Source organism: Nannospalax galili, unplaced genomic scaffold (genome assembly GCF_000622305.1).
Source record: "Nannospalax galili isolate Female #2095 unplaced genomic scaffold, S.galili_v1.0 scaffold82, whole genome shotgun sequence".
Taxonomy (NCBI): Eukaryota; Metazoa; Chordata; class Mammalia; order Rodentia; family Spalacidae; genus Nannospalax; species Nannospalax galili.
The window spans coordinates 170642-177603 of NW_008348862.1; the positions used below are offsets into that span (position 1 = coordinate 170642).

General features: G+C 43.1%; 1 pseudogene; it reads left to right on the forward strand.

The window, feature by feature from the left end:
- Nucleotides 1-2473: 2473 nt before the first annotated feature.
- On the forward strand, nt 2474-6670 carry LOC103744360 (annotated as a pseudogene).
- Nucleotides 6671-6962: the final 292 nt, after the last annotated feature.

Sequence of the window (6962 nt, forward strand, 5' to 3'; positions counted from 1 at the left end):
AAAAAAATAATTCAGACTGTGACAAGAGAATCTACCTGTATTGAAATACATGAAACATTCACTGAACATGAGGGTACCAACTTAAGGAACAGTTGAAAATGAATCTCCAAGACTAAAACCAAAATAAAGTGCACATAAGCACTGAGCTCTAAGGGATACATTTCTCAATGCACAAGGTAAAAATTCTGCTATGCTGGAATAAGGGTAGAGAGAGGCTAATGCACCCCTCAACTCTCACCTGTGAGACTTCCATGTACATCAGGGTTCAATGCAAACAGAGGGCCACAACTGGCCAAGTTCTGGAGAATAAGAGACTGTAGAGTGTAGGATGGGACTCCTGTATGGAACCTCACCCACCCACAGCTCAGGGACCATTGTGGAAGAGGAGGCAGATTGTAAGAGCCAGGGCTGGTTCATGAACACAGGGAGGTAGAGGCCCCCAGGGCCACTGGAGATTTGCTCATGTGAGCCTGTGGCAGCAGTGGCTTTGAGCATGGAACCCATGTCAGCTCAATTAAACAAGGGCCCAAAGAGGAGGTGAGAAATAGGTGGCAGGCCAGCACTAGATTGAGAGCTATTTGAGACTGATCGCTGATGGGTGAGGGAGACTGTGACTTACATATGACCACTGGATGGGCTGACTAGACTCCAGTGGACACATTTACACCAAAGGACATTTGGGTACAAACACATGAATGAATAGGACTCAGCATGTATGGCAGAGTGCATAGGATTCAGTGGGGGGATGGGGGAGATATGGATGGGGAGGGGGGTCTGGAGTTGAGTGAGAAATGTTATATGAAACTTTAAAAAACTCAAAAGAAAAGAAAAAATTCTTCTATGCAAGCAAGCTGGAGGTAAACAACCACGTAAATGGATAGTACATGGAGGGAGCCAGGATCACTGCTGTTGGAGTGGGAATTTACAGAAAAATGATGATCTATGATCTATACCACATAAATTATCTATGTGGGTATATTGCTTAGAGCTGGAGATATGAGTAAAAACTACTGTTTAGTTTCATATAGACTGCTGTAAGCATAGCTTTTCCTGTTGGCATGACATAAACGTAATATCAGTGTTAATTCTTTGAAGTTCTGGTAGAATTCTGCAGTGAATCCGTCTGGTCCTGGGCAATTTTTAGTTGGGAGACTTCCTATTATTGCTTCAGTCTGTTGCTGGTTATGGATCTGTTGAAATTCAATTCAGGTGGGAAGATTGTTAAGCGCCAGAGGTGGTGGATGATCACAAAGAAACAGTCTTCCAGACAGCTGGTCAGTTACACATATGAACTCATAGTAATGGATAACAGGATGCAAAACTCCTATACAAACTCAAACTAGACAAAATCCCAGAACAGACCAAGAGGCTGTAATGGACAAGTCTTGCCAAATGTTAACAAGGCCAGAGTTGGACAGCAGCCTGTGGAGGTCAAGCAAGTGTGTTTCGTGGGAAATAACTGGGAGAACTTCTAACACTGAACTAGGAAATAACTCTGGGCTGTGCAGCAGGATGAGAGTGCAGAGACATATTTGATGGCTTAAAAGGGGCTCTGTATTGAGCTCCCAGGAAGCAGGTTAGCTATGAGAATCACCATGTTTGTACAGAAAAAAAAAAATAAAACAGTACAGAGAAAAATCTTTTTTGTAGGATTGCTGGTTACCTACTGTGATTCCACCAAGTTTTCTCATGACCATGTCTCTGGATGGACCACTGTTGTAAGAATTCCTTCCCTGGGGGAGATGTGAACAATGTTTACCCCCTCCTCCAAAAGTGCTAAACACAATCCAAAGTACAATTCGACCACAGTTCACTGTGGGGAACCAATGAGTTTATGGAGCTTACTTACTTACAGAGTGTGGGTAAAGCCTGACAAAGGCAATTACCAAAGCAGTTGCACTGGAAAGTACGTACCCAGCATGGATGATGGCTTTCCCACACTGCATAAACGAAGCCCCATTCTTTTAGCCTTCCCTAGTCTATATACTCTAGCATCTCCATGAGGCCACAAGACCACATGTAGTTAGGGTAGAACTGCATACACATAGCTGGAAGGTCAGCTGGATATTCAACTAAAGAAGCTTCCCCAACCCCTTCTTCTAGAACTGAATGCCAACAGTCTACAAGCCCAACTGTGATAGACACTCATAAGTAGGCACAGCTGATCTCATGAAGACATCTGCAGTTTGGCTCAGAGGACAGTGCTTTAAAACAGCCGTCCGTGTAGTTGTGCTTCTGTTGGTTTATATTTTTAAAAAAGATTTTAGATATCTATTTACCTTGATAGATTGTTCTAGGGGAAAAGGTTAATATATTTATTAGGTAGAAAAGATGACTAATATATAAAAAATACCCAGTAGAGATGAATTACTTTGGAAAACACCTTCCAGTACAAATTTCTCAAGTTTTTAAATTAAAATATAAACTAGAAAACACATGACCATTTGGATGATTTTTGTCTTTCGGGATCAACATGCATACAGAAATTATAATAGATATGAATAAGATTATCAGGTATCTGCCACTATGTCTTCCAGACTAAAAAGAAGCCAAGTTAGCCTTGATAAAAGATGGGACAAAAACATATTACATCTTGGTCTTTGAAAAGCAAAGTGGACTCTTCCGGGTTTGGGGCACTGAGCTCAGAGGAGAAGAGAACAGAGAGGCTGAGCATTCCTACAGCACTGGCCTTCACTTCCCTGAGCCTTCCTGGGCAGCTCCTGTCTCTCAAGAAATTATGAAAAAAGGTCTGTGAAGAAGCACTACAAAGTCATGGTGATGTAGTTCAGTATTCAACATAGTTCACGGTCATCACCAGAACTTGATCTGTGGAAGGCTGTGAGCAACACCAGAGATTGACATAGATCCTGTAGGACATGATGGGCTTTCTTTCATTCCAGAGCAAAATGAAGAGAACACCACATGAAGGACTATTCTAGAGCATTGTAGTCAGAGAGGCCTGAGAGCAGCTGCCTGTCACAAGGGTCTTGTAGTGCTTCAAGGATGGGTGTGTGACATTACTAAGCCATATAACAGTTACACCTGAATAAAGAAGCAGCCTGACTCTAGCATTAGTTCTAACACCAAGAGTGGACTCTGAGAGCCACCTGTTCCTTAAGAAGTCTAATAGAACTGTACTCTCTAGACAGGCTTCACTCATGCTTTTATTGAAGCAGTACCTTCATCATGAATTGGGGAATGAAACACTAGGATCCATCCTTATCTTATCAGAGAATCATGTCCTTTGATCACTGGGTCTAAAATAACACACACACACACACACACACACACACACACACAATCAAGCAGACTTTTCAATTTTTATCACTTCTTTCAATGAGAATATGCTGCTTTCAGAGCTTTGATGTGTTAAATAAGCACACACACACACACACACACACACACACACACACTCATTCATTCACTGTTTTGGGTGGAGGGTAAAGTAGGGTCCTAAGGGATTAAGGTCATATGCTCAGGTCACAAGAGCACATTGCTCAGTGAGCTTGTTTACATTATAAATAGTAAAAAAAAATAGTAAATAGTAACTCTTTGGTTGCCAGGTTAAATGGAAACCTTTAGGCCAGATTATGTTCATATTGTAAAACTATTTCCTACAAATGAAAGGTAGCTAAACAAGGGCAGTGGAGGAGGATAGGGAGAGGGAGGCTGATGAAGAGGTGCTAAGAAAAACTGATGGCAGGAACTGGAGTGATGGCTGTGAGGCTTGAGAGGAGAGCCGTGTTTACTGAGGAAAGCCAGCTGTGTCACTGTGCGTGTCATGCTTAGCTTAGAGTTTCTCCTGGAATATCTATTAAGAACTCTTCAGAAGTACTTGAACTACTGTCCAGAAGAAGACCCCAAAATATGACTCTAGATGATACAGGAGTCTTCAAAATTCATGGGAGAATTAGCTTTAAATAACCGTTTTCTAAAGCAGCGTCATGTTTTTCCATTTGCTCATCAAAAGTTCATTCAATTATACGTTGGCTGTGTGGAAACTGAAGACTCTAAGAGATGTCAGCTCCTCACAAAGTCCTACTGGAGCCTGTAGTGCTGACAGTCTAGGACCTGTCATAGGATGATATGCTGTCTAGCCATCACAGTTTAAATCATCTGTGCTATGAGATTCAAGAGCTCCATGTACACAGTAAACTGTGTATTTAACAGTATCTGATGATTTCTTTGTTTTTGTGTTATTAATTGTAATGCTTTTCTACATATACATATGCAGTATGATTGGTCAACCAACAAACCAGTCAACAGTGTTTTGCCTTTAGCTGCAGTGTAATATTTGTTTTTCTTTTTGTTATCTATAATGTTCATACTTCTGGAAGGGCTGGGGAGATGGCTCAGTGGTTAAGAACACTGAACGTTCTTGCAGAGGACATGGGTTTGGGTTCTAGTACCCACCTGGTAGCTAACAACCATCTGTAACTCCAGTTCCAAGAGGTCTGACACCCCTTTCTTGTCTTCATGGGTGTTGCAAGCAGGAGTGTACTTACATACCTGCAGGCAAAACACTCAGAAAAGAGAATAAATAATCTTCACACAACCAGAAAAGTAGACATACTTAATAAATACATACTCATCAACCACACAGCAAAATTAATACTTTATGCTGTGGCTTTATCATGTGTGTCCATCTGTCCAACCATTTGTCCACCAGTCCAACCTTCATCTTTTATCAATATAAAGTTAGCTGCAGACACCAATGCAGTTCATCCACCCTAGGCACTTCAGCATGCAGACTGTGACCCAGTGAGAGTTGGGAGTCAGAGCCAACATTGTGCGGAGATGCTCTGTTCCAGTTTGTCCACATCACTTCAGATCAGAGAAATAAGCAGGAAGCAAAGAGAGCAGAGAAGAGGAGAAACACAGACCTGAAATGTACTCTTCTGGGGCTTAGAGAGCTGCCCTGCATGGGGTCCATGGGAGCTGGGGCAGAGACACAGCAGAGAGGGGAACATCCTGAAATGTCAGGGCTCCACCCTTTTAATGTGAGGGGAGAAGCATGAGGTGGCAGGAGCTAAGCCCCAAACATCTGTGGAAGATGTAGGGAAGGTGGATGGTGTGAAGGCCAAAGGGACGTGGGAAGGGGAATGAAAGGTCCCCTGGGCTTTAAAAGAGGAGGTGGTAGGGTCTAGAGAGATGGCTTGACTGTTAAAAGCAGTGCCTGCCATTGCAGTGGACCAAGGTTCTGTTCCCAGCACCCACATGGCAGTTAACTGTCTGTAACTCCTGTTCCAGGGGATCTGAACCCTCTTCTTGCCTCCATGGGCATTATATGCATGGGCACACTTACATATGTGCAAGCAAAAGATATACATAAATGTAAAATGAATAAATCAGAATTTTAAAAAAGAGAAGGTAGCAGACCCCACTCCTCACTCCATCCATGAATCTCAGGCCTGAGTTAATGTCTGGAACACCACAGTACCCAGCAGAGGTACAGACTTGTCTTCAATGACTTGGGAAAAGCTAGTGGACCCATCTTGACTATGTATGTGTTCTCACTCCTCAAATTCTTCAGGTGTTAAAGAGCCATGGACAAGATTACCTTGTTGGCAACAGGCTGACTAGGGCTGACATTCACCTGCTGGAACTTCTCCTATACATTGAAGAGTTGGACTCTAGCCTGCTGTCAAGCTTCCCTCTTCTGAAGGTGAGCTCACCTCACAGGCAGCCCCATATTCACCTTCATGAATCTAATAGAGGAACCCTGAGCCTACTGAGGTCCTGACCTCCAGCCCCCAGGCCTCCAAACTGAGCTACTGGACCTGGATTTGAGGAATGAAAATAATCTTTTTATACAAGGAGATTTGGAGGGTGCTACCCGAAGAAGAATATTCTGCCTTTTGTAATGAGAATGACCCAGAGGTCAGCAGATCTCTCCCCTCTGCCTTTTGTAATGAGAATGACCCAGAGCTCAGCAGATCTCTCCCCAGCTCTGTTCCCTGTAGGCCGATTCCTGTCTCTCTGGGATTACTTTCACTTGAAGTGTCCTGTCTTTGCACTCTGTCTGCCTGGGTCTCTGTCAAGCTGATATCTTCCTTGAGCTCTGACACCAGCTCTCAGCTCTGTACTTCTCTCTCCACAGCCCCCACCATGCCCAGTCCCTAACTCCCCACCAGCCCCATCTTTACCTCCCAGTGTGCGAGCTGTTGTGCTTTGCCTCTGGTTAGACTGTAATGTCTTCTGTCTCCCTTTCCAACTTAACTCTCCAATGCCTTCCTATTCTTTGGCTACGTCTCTCTTTTGTACCTGAACAACACAATGTGCTTTGCACCAGAACAAAAGGGAGCTACAGGGTTTATGTCTGAGATTACAGGATAATAGTAACTGAATAATGTGCTAAAATGAGGTCTTAATTAAGGAAAATTATGTTGAGCTGTTTTCTAGCTCATAATTTTTGTCATGTTCCAGCTTCCCACACGGGAACTGTTGGAAGGACTCAGTTGGTCTTTGTCTAGGAGGGGCTCAGGGTTTCTGGGCTCTGTTCACAACTAGTGTGGACTCTGATGCTATGGTTTCTGAATTATAGGCCCTGAAAACTAGCATAAGTAACCTCTCCAATGTGAAGAAGTTCCTGCAGCCTGGCAGTCAGAGGAAGCCTCCTACTGACGAGAAATTTATCCAAGAAGCAAAGAAGATTTTCAAGTTTTCATAAAGCTGCATTGAGCAAGCCCACATATGTCAAACTCTGATGTTTTGTAGTAATGAAGTACTTGGTGTGAATGTTGATCCTGGCTATTGTGAGATACTAAACATGAACAAACTATATATGTACCTAGAGTGTTTGAAGTGTGAGTTATAATTTCTGCCATCATATATAAAGAAGAAAGCAAATGATAACAGCAACAAATAGAAGCAAACTAGTGTAACCCAGGACCCCCACCCCACATTGCCCTCCATGCTGCCCCCTTCAAGACCAGGTGGGAATTACATACAGAGCTATCTTG